Source organism: Oryctolagus cuniculus, chromosome 1 (assembly GCF_051225735.1).
Source record: "Oryctolagus cuniculus isolate XC-2025 breed Fujian yellow rabbit chromosome 1, ASM5122573v1, whole genome shotgun sequence".
In the NCBI taxonomy this organism is placed as follows: Eukaryota; Metazoa; Chordata; class Mammalia; order Lagomorpha; family Leporidae; genus Oryctolagus; species Oryctolagus cuniculus.
In genome coordinates this window covers 110,941,514-110,954,678 of record NC_142867.1, presented here as the reverse complement: position 1 = coordinate 110,954,678, position 13,165 = coordinate 110,941,514, and the positions used below count along the sequence as shown (strand labels likewise).

Below are 13,165 nucleotides of genomic sequence, written 5' to 3'. Positions count from 1 at the left end.
CAAATACTCATTCACTTTGAAAAAAAAATCATCTCATTTCCAAGAAAATATAGAACAGATCCAACATGGCTGAATATGGTGTAGCAACAATAACACGTTGCGGCCATTTGGGGAGTGAACCAGGGAAAGGGAAGACCTTTCTCTCAGTCTCTCCCTCTCACTATCTGTAACTCTACCTCTCAAATAAATAAAATCCTTAAAGAAAATTCTTATGGAATCACAAAAGGCCACAAATAGTTGGAGCGATCTAGAGTAAGAAAGCCCAACCTGGATGAATCATAATACTCGGTTTCAAAGCATTCTACAAAGTTACAGTAATTAAAACAGCTTAGTAATGGCATAAAATCCAACTGTGTAGCTCAATGGAACAGAAGAGAGAGCCCAGAATTTAATCCACATACAGATAGCCAGTTGACTTCTGAAAAAAAGTGCTCAGACCACACAGTGGAGTTAAGGATAATATTTTCAAAACAGCGCTGGCAAAACTGGATGCATATACATAGAAGAACGAAAGTAGATCTGTACCTCTCTTCACATACAAAAATCAACTGAAGATACATCAAAGACCCAATTTAAGACCTGACATTATGGACATTATGAGCTTGCTGGAAGAACACGTAAGGGAAACACTCAAAGACACTGGTGTAGGAACAACTTCTTGGATGGGAACCCCGAAGCACAGGCAACAAAAGTAAAACTAAGGAAATAGGACTATATCGAACTCGGAAACAAAGGACGTGACAATTCGAGTGGAGAGACATCCAGCAGAATGGGAAAAATAGTTGCAAACCATCTATCTGCCAAGGATTTTATCCCAAATATATATACAACTTAAAACAGTCAACAACAACAAAATCAATCCAGTTCGGGAATGGAAAAGGACTTCAACAGACAATTCTCAGAAAGAAGAAATACAAATGGCAAATGAACATATGGCAAAATGCTCAACATCTCCAGGCTTCAGGGAAATTCAAATCAAAACCGCAATGGGATATCTCCTCACCCCTATTAGAATGGCTGAAATCCAAACAACAGAGTAACAAATGCTGCAAAGGATGTGGGGGAAAAGGAACACTTAGACACTGCTGGGAGGCTGGGAGGAATCTCAGGGAATCCAACACAAAGAAATGTTTGTGTGTATCAGTACTGCTGCAAATACAGTTTGTAAAACTTTGTTGTATGCCTTTGTGAAACCGATGGTTAAAAATGTGATCCTACCACAGTTTTAATGATCTATAATTACTTAAAGATTTACCACATAGGGATGAAACGATCATTTTTCTATTCAATTACTGTCACAGTCATTGTCTATAGTCTCACTAAACTGGTATAATTTTGGTTTTTACTCATTAAACTTATCTAGTAAAGTATTAAGCCTTTTTCCTGCAACGTAATTTGAAAATTGGCTCAAAATCTAAACCAAAGACAGAAAGAAAAAGGAGAAGGAAACACAGTGGAAAGGAGAAAGGGGGAGGGAGGAAGGCAATATCATTGTGTTCTTACAGTTGTGTCTACAAAACACACTGAGTCTGCTAAACACTAATTAAAAGAAAAAAAAGAAAAGAAAACCAATGTACATTACTTTGTTCCCCACAACACCGCTTACCCATTTGCCAAACTGCAGAAATTCAATATAGAACTAAGAAAATAAGGTACATTCAATAAATAACAATTATTGAAATGTATTAACGATAAACAGGATACATTAAAAACAAACTACATATACTGTCACAAAACTTCACACAGTACCAAAGCATTTACAGCATTTACATAAGATGTGTGTACACATGAAAAAGATGAAGATTATTTGCAGAGAAAGAAATGGATGAAGGAAATGAAATTAAAACACGTTGTAAATTCTTCATTTCCTTTTAAAACTGGTACTAAACTGTAATGATTTTTAGAATTCAGAGGGGCAAGGATTTGAAATCTTGGTTACCAAGCCAATTAAGGTCACCTGCATTCCATGCCCGAAGTACCCAGGTTCAGTATCCACCTCCGGCTCCTGACTCTAGCTTCCTATTAATGTGGATGGAGAAGGCAGTTGTGATGGCTCAAGAAATCGGGTACCTGCTTCTGGCTCCCGAGTCTAGCTTCCTGTACTATGGACCTGGAGTGCAGGGAACAGGCCCCAGGTATTTGGGTACCCATCACCATTGCTGGAAACACGGAATGAGTTCTCCAATCCTCAACTCAGCCAGGCTCAGGCCCAGTAGTTGTGGGAATTAGGAAGTCAACCAGCAGATGAGAACCCTCTTTATATCTGTTTCCTGCACTGTGTGTGTGTGCGCACGCATGTGCCTGCATGGGTGTGACTATCTGCCTCTGAAATAAACCTTAAGGATAGATGAAGATCACCCACTTTTGAAGAATTTAACTTTATTTATTTAAGAGGCTAAGACGGAGCACTCCCATTTACTCCCTCACTCCTTAAATGCCTGCAGCAGCTAGGACTGGGTCAGGCTGAAGTTAGGGGCCAGGACCTCAGTCTCCCACGGAGCCGACAAGCACCCAGACACTTTGGCCATCACCTGATACCTCCCCAGGACACACATCAGCGGGAAAGCTGGAATTGGAAATGGATCCAGAATTCAAATCCGGGCACTGGAACACAGGGCACAGACATCCCAAGGACAAACTTAACTCCCACATCATATGTGCGCCCCCAAGAATCTGACAAACGACACCCAAAGGCTGTTAGCCTAAAGCTAGCGTAAGGGGCACTTTCAAAGCTAAAGGAAACTCCCTTGCAAGTGACTGCCTATCTTCCTTCCCCTTCATTTTGTCTAATATGACTGTTATGACCAGTTTTCCTCCCCAACCTGTTCATCTGTAGCGCCTACGTGATGCTGACGCCACTGCCATCTCAAGCCCTTACCGCCGGCCTCTCTCTTCCGCTGCCCAACGCAGAGCCGCCGCCGCCGCCTGCTCCGCTGCTACCCACCGCGTCAGCACCGCCACTCCTACCTGCTTCCTCGCGGGCCGCCGACGCTCCTGCCGCCGGACTCTGCACCAGAATGGCCCCGCCACCGGGCCTTTCCTCGCCGCCGCGGCTGCCTGCGCTGTCCAGAGCAGGACGCCCCACAGGATGCCCACGCTGACACCCACTGCTTCCTGGTTCTCCTGGTTCTTGGCCGCTGCTGCCGCCAGCGAACACTGAGGCTTCCCGCCTAGCAAGGCCCAGGCTTCAGTTAGGTCGAGGCAGAGCTGCCCTTCCCCGCCCAGGACGCCCGACACGGAGCCGCCACCATCGCCTCTATCCGCGCCACCCCTCACCCTCGCTGCCCAGGCCTACACCAACACCAACACCGCCCCCGCCTACCTCTGCTTCCTCGCTGACCGCTGACTTCTCGGCCTGGAAGAAGGCTCGCTACCGCCGCCGCTGCATCCTTCCTAGCCGCCGCCCGCCGATGAACTCAGCCGCCCGCCCACGACGTTTACGTGACCCCGACGTTAGGTACGCTGACTCGGCGGCGGCGGGGTCACCGTCAGCGTCTTAGCGTACTTGCGGCGGCGGGGTCACCGTCAGCGTCCTAGCGTACTTGCGGCGTCCGGGTCAGCGTCAGCGTGCATAACGTCGGGGTCACGTAAACGTCGTGGGCAGGGCGGCACAGTTCATGGGCGGGCAGCGGCGAGGAAGGATGCGGCGGCAGCGGCGGCGGCGGCGGTAGCAGTAGCCATTCTTCTGAGAAACCGAGAAGTCAGCGTTCATCGAGGAAGCAGAGGTAGGCGGGGGCGGTGTTGGTGTAGGCCTGGGCAGCGAGGGTGAGAGGTGTTTGTTTGCCAATTTCATTTCCTTTGGGTAAATTCCAAGGAGTGGGATGGCTGGGTTGAATGGTAGGGTTATATTCAGGTTTCTGAGGAATCTCCAGACTGACTTCCATAGTGGCTTGACCAGTTTGCATTCCCACCAACAGTGTGTTAGTGTCCCTTTTTCCCCACATCCTCTCCAGCATCTGTTGTTGGTAGATTTCTGAATGTGAGCCATTCTAATTGGGGTGAGGTGGAACCTCATTGTGGTTTTGATTTGCATTTCCCTGATTGCTGGTGATCTTGAACATTTTTTCATGTGTCTGTTGGCCATTTGGATTTCCTCTTTTGAAAAATGTCTATTGAGGTCCTTGGCCCATCTCTTAAGTGGGTTGTTTGTTTTGATGTTGTGGAGTTTCTGGATTTCTTTGTAGATTCTGGTTATCAACCCTTTATCAGTTGCATAGTTTGCAAATATATCTTCCCATTTTGTTGCTTGCCTCTTCACTTTCCTGACTGTTTCTTTTGCAGTACAGAAACTTCTCAATTTGATGCAATCCCAATAGTTGATCCAATTTTCCCAGCACCATTTATTGAATAGACTGTCCTTGCTCCAGAAATTGGTTTTAGATCCTTGATCAAATATGAGTTGGCTGTAGATGTTTGGATTGATTTCTGGTGTTTCAATTCTGTTCCATTGGTCTATCAATCTGTTTCTGTACCAGTACCATGCTCTTTTGATTACAACTGCCTTGTAGTATGTCCTGAAATCTGGTATTGTGATACCTCCAGCTTTGTTTTTGTTGTACAAGATTTCTTTAGCTATTCGAGGTCTCCTGTGTCTCCATATAAATTTCAGCACCATTTTTTCCAGATCTGAGAAGAAGGTCTTCGGTATCTTGATTGGGATTGCATTGAATCTATAAATTGCTTTTGGGAGAATGGACATTTTGATGATATGGATTCTTCCAGTCCATGAGCATGGAAGATTTTTCCATTTCTTGGTATCCTCTTCTATTTCTTTCTTTAGGGTTTTGTAATTTTCATCGTAGAGATCCTTAACGTCCTTGGTTAAATTTATTCCATGGTATTTGATTGTTTTTGTAGCTATTGTGAATGGGATTGATCTTAGAAGTTCTTCCTCAGCCGTGGCATTGCCTGTGTATACAAAGGCTGTTGATTTTTGTGCATTGATTTTATAGCCTGCTACTTTGCCAAAATCTTCTATGAGTTCCAGTAATCTCTTAGTAGAGTTCTTTGGGTCCCCTAAATAAAGAATCATATCATCTGCAAAGAGGGATAGTTTGAGTTCTTCCTTCCCAATTTGTATCCCTTTAATTTCTTTTTCTTGCCTAATAGCTCTGGCTAGAACTTCCAGAACTATATTGAATAGCAGTGGTGAGAGTGGGCATCCCTGTCTGGTACCAGATCTCAGTGGAAATGCTTCCAACTTTTCCCCATTCAATAGGATGTTGGCTGTGGGTTTTTCGTAGATTGCTTTGATTGTATTGAGGAATGTTCCTTCCAAACCCAGTTTGCTTAGAGTTTTCATCATGAACGGGTGTTGTATTTTATCAAATGCTTTCTCAGCGTCTATTGAGATAATCATATGGTTTTTCTTCTGCAGTCTGTTAATGTGGTGTATCACATTGATTGTTTTGCGCACATCAAACCATCCCTGCATACCAGGGATAAATCCCACTTGGTCTGGGTGGATGATCTTTCTGATGTGTTGTTGCATTCTATTGGCGAGAATTTTATTGAGGATTTTTGCGTCTGTGTTCATCAGGGATATTGGTCTGTAATTCTCTTTCAATGCTGCATCTTTTTCCGCCTTAGAAATTAAGGTGATGCTGGCTTCATAGAAAGAATTTGGGAGGACTCTCTCTTTTTCGATTGTTCTGAATAGTTTGAGAAGAATTGGAGTCAGTTCTTCTTTAAATGTCTGGTAGAATTCAGCAGTGAATCCATCTGGTCCTGGGCTTTTCTTTGTTGGGAGGGGGATTTATTTTCTTTGGATAAGCTTTGTCTGGCTGTGAGTTCGCATTCTGTCTTTTCTCTGATCTGCACCCTTTTGCTTACATTTGGTGCCCCGAGTGAGAAGTAGAGGGAGGGGCCAGAATCTTACCCCAGTCTGCCACTCTTGTATTCTCTGGTTGAGAGCTGTGACCCTCCACCCTTCATCTGGACAAATTCTTCCCATTTTTAGTGTCTCCACCCGCCCCTAACCTTCTCTTGCCTACAATCTCCTTTTTCCCTTCTGACCTGGAAGACCCTATTCCAGAACATTTTCTCACTCACGCTTGCACTTCTCATTTTGAGCGAATTCACAGCCAGAGCCTTTGCCTGACCTCATCATCACAGGCCCACATCGGACCTGGTTCTCAGCCCACAGATTGGTAAGAGAGGGCGCTCTCACCGCGTGCCTGCTGGGGCAATGCTCTGACCAGTTCATCCCTCCTCGTGGGGCCTGGGTGTTTAGTTGGTTTCTATCGCTGTCTCCTCTTAGAGGACTCAGGACTTCAGTTCTCAGTTGAGGTGATTCTTTCCCAGGGAAGCCCTGCTACAAGAACCGCTTCCCTCAGACCATAGTTCGTTTAATCCATGGGCTCCACATTTCAACTCCCTTCTGGCCTGTCTCTGAAAAGACTTGCACAAGCTGGCCTGAAGGGGGAGACAAAGCCAAAGCTGTTATTCCACCTCAGCACGAATTTGGTGGTTTTTGGTTTTTGGTTTTGTTTTTGTCTCAGAATTCTCCAAGATTTTAATAACATCATACAGAGAAAAGGCAAATGGTCAGAAGCCCCTATTCCAAGCCTTTTTCCTCCATTGGGGTCAACTTTCCTCACTCTGATTTCTCATGGAGGAAGAAGGCCTGGAGCCACCCCTTAGATCGTCAGCCTGCCCACCCCTCCTTTCTCTCGCACCTGATAAGCTGGCCTCTCAGGAACACAGGCCTCTGCTCACTCCATTCCCCCTCTTTCTCTAGCGCCTCCTTTTCCCTCTCCACTGGCAACAAGGAAAGTGACCACCCTTCCAGCCTCTTCTCCCCGGAATTCTCTTTCTCCTGCTCTTCCTGAGGGAGCTAAAACTCTCTGTACGCTCTCCTCCCCTCCCTCATATCATCCTCTCTGAGATCCTGGCCCAGGAGTGGGACCCTCCTCCCTGCCCACCCCAGGGTCCTCCCAAGCGTCCATCTGGTGATTCCTGTCTGGCCGACCCACCTGATTCCCATTCATTAAGCCGCCTCTGACGTCAGCTTTTCTCATCCCAAGCCCACAAACCAGAGAAACACTTGGAATATCCCCTGGCACCCTCAACTTTTCCTTCCACTGTTCTCTCAAGGATGCTGCAGCCTCGGGACCACGACCCTCTCCTTACCCTTGTCCCCTGTCTGGCTCTTAACCACTCCTGTCACCGGCAGCCAAAACTGCCTCTTTCCTCTCTTCCTGACCTCTCCTCTCCAGTCTCCTCTGCCAGTCCAGTCCCTCCCCCGGATGTAGAAAGGTAGTCTAAAGTCTAGCAGAATGTGTATTGCTCTGGAAAGCTCTGCACCTGAGACATGCCAAGCTCCAAAGACAATGCACTGTCAACTCCAACTAGGAGCCTTTCTCACTTCTGCCCACCGTATCAGGGTCGGTGTGGTGCTCAGCACCTCCCCCAGCAAGAGCTTAAGAAAGGACTCTGCCTGCTGCTCAGGTGCAGTGAAGCCTGACTTCAGCACCACCACCCACACTCCCACACTCCACCCTCTGTCCCACAGGCTCAGCCCCTGCTCTCTTTACAGTCCTCCCCCCTTTCTGTCCTAACTAAAATAGTCTTCTCTACCTGTCTCTTCCCCCTCGTATGAACCCGAAAATCCTAAAACTTAATGTAATGGAGCTGCATCTCACACTGCTCCTCTCACATCTAAGTTCTCTCTTGCACAAAGACAGAACCTCTGCTCCAGCCATCTCTAATAATATATTTGGCAGAACTGGAAAAAAAAAAAAGAAACCTGAGGAGCGGTAGTAAGTCCTGAGCAACTTTGTTCCAAAGAATGCTCCATGCCTTGTTGTCTTCCATCTTTCCCCCTCCATTGTCTAGTGGCAGACAAAAATCTCTCTGCTACTAACAAACTGTTTTATCATTCTCTCCTGTCCTGTGTCATATGTATGCACGTATTGTATGTCTTCATGGGAAAATTTATTAACAGCTCTCTGTTTCAATTGGGTTACACTTGTGTTAGATATTTAAGAAGTATTTCCAACTATATGCACTCTTAAAATTGGTTGAAGGCATTGGACCTTTCGGTAAATGTTTTCATAAGTTATTTGACAGCTAAAATTGTTCGCTAAGTTTTCACTGGATTTTAAGTTACTGACAGTAAGCAATCTGGAAAGCCTGACTTGTTCCCTCATTTCTCTAGTCTCTTCGAGATGGGAAACTGATTGTATTCTGCAGAACTCCCCATCAGGGTGTACAGTTTGATCTTCAGACCTTGTATTAGACAGTTTGGATAGGGGAGTCTTAATGTTTTGATCTTACATAGAAGAACATAGCTCTCCTCATTGGCATCGTCTTACCTCACAGGAAGAATATTGCCGTAACATGCCTGTGACCGTAGATTTCTAGCTCAGGCCACCAGAGATTAGGGATGGGGTTGAGCACCCCCTTGGCTGACATTCCTAAAGGCTGCTTCTGTGTTCTACTTCAACAGAGACCAGGAGAAAGAGGAACGAGTGAGGCTGTAGGAGCAATGTAAGGATAGGTGGCAGGCCAATTAATGGCTGCTTTACACGGTGATCTGCCATCAAGGAGACCCAACAAGGCGAGTCCACCCTTGAATGGCATGTGTTTAGGAAATGAGGAGTCAGGGCATTGGGCAAGTAGCTGTCATGAAGAGCCCTGTCGGCTCTGACAGGCGGAACTGCCCTCGGGGTTGAAGTACTCCTGTGTCATAACTGCAGACCCTGTTGGCCCCAGGCTAAAAAGCCTTTCCCTCTGCCCAGCTCCCAAAGTAACCACCGCCATCAGGAGGACAGCCTAGGGTCAGTACCAATCAAGGTAGACGCCACCTATTCGATACTAACCTCCTATTCAGGCCAGCCCTCCTCCCTGGCCAGCAAGGTGGTGGAAGTCAACGGGGTGTCTTCCCCAAGGAGGTTCACACCTCCCTTACTATGTCTCATCCAGGGCTGCATGTGAAGAGACACACAGGTCTGGACCTCACAGGTTCCTTGGCCATGCCTCACAACACACCTGATTATTACTGAACCCCTTCTGTCAGTTTCCGCTTGCATCTCAATGGGAAAACTCCCTCCTTTCTTAGATCCTGTAACAATGACTCTGTCCTGTGGTTTACACCCTGTGTATCTAACCTGCTTGTTAGACACCCTACACAGAACGGAGCGGTCAGGCATAAACCTGTCTTCCCATGCACTGGACAGGACTCTTGCTTTCCTAGATCCCCCATTGTCTCATTTCGGCATCCTTCCCACCATGGGCAGTGTTTCCGATTTGTCTTTTTATCCTCGTAATCATTTGCTGCCATTCCTACCATGTACAAGTAACACGTTTCAAAACCTCTTACAGGAGGGTTTGACTGCAGGAGCAACACAAGGCTGCTTGCTCTCTCCTTCTCCAGTCAGTCCCATCCAGAGTATAGATACCCTGCCCCTCCTCTACGCCCATATCAGCAGGAAGTAGCCAGAAGGAAACTGGTGCCCCGCCTCTTTATCTGTACTCAAAATCAGGATTGATGGAAGGACAGATGCCTCAGCCATTTTAAAAAAGTTCTGGCTGCTCATGCCTTCTTTCAAGAGACCAGTTTCATCTCACATCCTGTTGTTCTCCCCCCCCCCCCCCCAACCTGCATTCTTCCTCAGGTTTGGAAGCAGGAGGCCAAACTTGAAGAACTTGTATAGAGACACTCATCTCTACCCACTGCCACCCACACCCACCCTGAGCCCACCTAAGATATAAAAAGGCCCTCCCTCCCTGGGTCTGGGCCCTCTGCCACCTGTTCGGTCTGTGCTTGCTGGCAGGTTGTCCACTTCTGGGAGTTTCTTTTCTTTGGCTAAATTCAGTCTGTCTGTGAGTCTTTTTATTCTGCCTGCTGTTGATCTGCACCCGTTTCCTTACATTTGGTGCCCCGTGTGAGGAGGCACTGCTCTGCACCCCTTTTCCTTACAGTTAGCACGAGACTTTCTGTTTAGTCTTTACTTCAAAGTTTGTACGACAATATGTCAGAAACAACCTGACACTTGGCAGCTTCTGCAAGCTTCTGGCCTGTTCTGTAGTCTGTGGGTGCGTGTGTGTGTGCGTGTGCGTGTGCGTGTGTGTGTGTGTGTGGCTGATAGTCAAAAAGCAGACTAATACTAGTAAAATTATGTTTCTCTGGGGTGTGTTGGGTGGGATGCAAAGTGATGAAGAAAATTTCTTGCACTTAATGGTTGACTTTTGAAAACGGTTTTTTATTTTTATTTTTTTAAAAGACAAAAAGGCACAGTACAGATAGTGACAGAGTGACGGGGGCCTGGGGTCTTCCATCCCCTGGTTCACTCCCTAAATGATTGCCATCGCCAGGGCTCGCCAGAGCAAAAGCTATGAGCCTGGAACTCCGTTGAGGTCTTCCGTGTTGGTGGGAGGGCCCGACTGTTGAGACACCTGCTGCCTTGCTGGGCGCATTAGCTGGAGGCTGGATCAGCAGTGGAGCAGCTGGAACTCGAACCAGTGCCCTTCTGGGAAGCTGGCGTCACAGGCCGTGGTTACTCTGCTGTGCCTCAGTGCTAGCCCAAGTGAGGAGCAGTTTTGCAGACAGTTTCCAGGTTCACAGAAGTATCTGCCTGTTGACTGTGGAGAGATGCGTTCTGGTTTGGGATGGCTAGGGAAGTAGGAATGTAGAGGGAGATAGGTTGAAAGGAGTAGGGTTCTCTGTGACCTTCTGCCTTCTCTCTAGGTTTTGTGCTGGTTTCTGTTCCTGCTGTCTCTTGCTCCTTGGAATTAATCAAAACCATTTGTGCTTAAGGCTGAATACACAAGTACCTGAATCTGTTATCATGAGACACTGACTTGATAAAGGCTACTAAGTGTTCATTCACGAAATGTCCCTTTGTAAAACTCTAGGATTAATGACTTAGGTTTTGCATGGTTTTTAAATACAATGTATGTGAATTAAGTTAGTATTTCAGCCCTCCAAATGTCCCATTTAATCTGATCTGGGCTAGTTTTATATATGCCAGCATGTAAATTTTTAAGCTTTGATATTTTGTTCATACTGCATAGATGCTCATGCAGAGTTGTCATTTTTTAATCCAAGCCTAAATGGAATTTTGGTTTTAATTTGTCTCCTATTTAGCCCAGATCTACTTTTGTTAAATCTAATTTTATGGCTTTTTGCAATGATCATTTTCTTTTTATCTCAAACACCCTACTTGTGAAAACCTTTCAATATGCACATCTTTGGATGACACAGAGATCTCTGCCCATTGGTCCAAGTCTTTCTATAACAAATATGTAATATGAAGCTTTTATATCGACTTTTACTTGATGTGCACTTTTCTTTCAAGTGCAATAAACTTTCTAATGTATGAGGATTCAGTTCTCCCTTACAAAGTTTTATGTGTCCTGTTTTTGTGTTTGCGTAAGTGTTTGTAACTGTTTTTGTAATTCCTTGTCTGAGGCTATATGTGGGGACATGCCTGAAGAATGGCTTCTTTGTTGTTGTTAACTCTTTGTTCATTTGCAAGGTAGGGTTACAGAGAGGCAGAGAGAGTGAGAACACTGGTTCATTCTCCAAAGGGTTGCAATGACCAGAGCTGTGCCGGTGCAAAGCCAGGATCCAGAGCTGCTTCTGCTCTCCCACGTGGATGCATGGGCCCAAGGATTTTGGCCATCTTCTACTGCTTTCCCAAGTCATAGCATAGAGCTGGATAGGAAGTGGGGCAGCTGGGACTCAAACCAGCACCCATGTGGGATGCCAGCACTGCAGGCGGAGGCTTTAGCAGTTGCCACAGCACGGGCCCCGGGAATGGTTTCTTGAATTTGTGTGTGTGTGTGAGAGAGATAGAGACAGACAGACAGAGAATATTAGATAAAAATTATTTTATCCACAGATTCACTCCCTGGATGACCACAATGGCCAGGCCAAAGCTACGAGCCAGGGACTCATTCCAGATCTCTCACATGGGTGGCAGGAGTCCAAGGGCTGGGGTTGTCTTCTGCCCTCCTGTGCGCTGTAGCAGGGAGCTGAATCAGGAGCCGAAGAGCCAGGATTCAACATCATAAGTCCGATATGGGAAGCTGGTGTCCCAAATGCTTTTAACCCTCTGAACCACACCTCCAGATCCACTCAGATCTGTCCAGCATCAGACAGAATCTACTTTGTGTTATTGATCGTTAATCTCATTTTCACACGAAATTTGCACTAGTAATGGCTCAGGGAATGCTGACAAATGGGGAAGCTTGGCTCTGAGTCTGCCTTGGTGAAGCGTGGGGCTTCCTAGGCAGGGAGGTGTAAGTCCATGGTGGCGGCAGCAACACAGGGGGCAGCTAGGGAGCAGCAGGTGGCGGGGGAGCTGGTGAGACGAGGGGCAGCGGCGCTGAAGTGTAGTTCCTCACGGGCGGCGGCAGCAGCGGTGCCTTGGAAGTGTGAGGCATCGCAGGCTGGGAAAGGTGAGTCTGCCTTGGTGGCGCGTGGGCAGGGACGTGCAGTTGGGAGGTGGCGTTGACTGTGGCAGTGTGTGGGGTAGTGCCGAGAAGCAGGCAGCAGCGGAGAGGCAGTGGCGAAGAAGCCTCAGGCCACGGGCGGGGAAGTGTGGGGTGCAGGTCCCCTTGGAGCCGGTGGGCCTCTCGGGTTTTCATGGCCTGCACACAGAGATGCTCCGCTCCCCCTGCCTTTGCATCGTGGCGTCCAAGAGGAAAGGGAGGGTGAGGGGTCAATATTCTTTGGGTGCTGGTTGTCCACAGCCACTGTCTGGCAGTCAGCTTTTCACCTGGGGACAGGCTGCCTGCTAGCAGGGAGTTCCCTGCATCGTCTGGGAACCGCCGGCTCCCAGAGTTGGTGATCCTGGTCGTGCTGGGTTGAGCGCGTCCAGGTGTGGGCAGTGCAGGTGGAGGGCCAGATGGCGGGTGTGCCAGGACCAGCCTCTCTCGCCTGGAGGTTGTCGTCCACAGCATTTAGCTGGCTTTGTGATTTGGGTGCCGATGAGACTGTGGCTACAAGTTGTGGCAGGAGTGAACGTCCACTTCAGGTTGCAAGCCCAGTGTCTGACAGGGCCCTCACTATTCGTGGAGGGTCTGGGAAGCAGCAGCCGGCACACAGACGGTGGGCTGCACCCTGGGAGAGTGGCTGGGCACTCCTGTATTCCTGCTGGGACAAAATGTTGTCCGGTGGGATATTTTATGTATTTTAATTATTCATTTTTTGTTGTTT

At 47.4% G+C, this 13,165-nt stretch overlaps 1 long non-coding RNA gene and 1 other non-coding gene across 5 annotated transcripts in view; one reads left to right on the top strand and one right to left on the bottom strand.

Annotated features, from left to right (window-relative positions):
* Nucleotides 1-3,478, bottom strand: part of LOC127488152 (uncharacterized) — a 36,543-nt gene extending 33,065 nt beyond the window's left edge. Inside the window, exons 1-2 of one of the 2 annotated variants that reach the window (XR_011390883.2) lie at nt 3,323-3,478; nt 2,968-3,170 (exon numbers count right to left, since the gene is read on the bottom strand). This is a non-coding gene — a long non-coding RNA (uncharacterized LOC127488152). The remainder of the gene's footprint in view (nt 1-2,967; nt 3,171-3,322) is intronic. The other variant, XR_016220750.1, reaches the window with a different exon arrangement.
* Nucleotides 3,479-3,580: 102 nt separating this feature from the next.
* The window catches only part of LOC100357956 (uncharacterized), a 32,063-nt gene continuing 22,478 nt past the window's right edge, over nt 3,581-13,165 (top strand). The window contains exon 1 of one of the 3 annotated variants that reach the window (XR_016220747.1): nt 3,581-3,725. This is a non-coding gene — a transcript (uncharacterized LOC100357956). The remainder of the gene's footprint in view (nt 3,726-13,165) is intronic. The other 2 variants (XR_016220746.1, XR_016220745.1) reach the window with 2 other exon arrangements.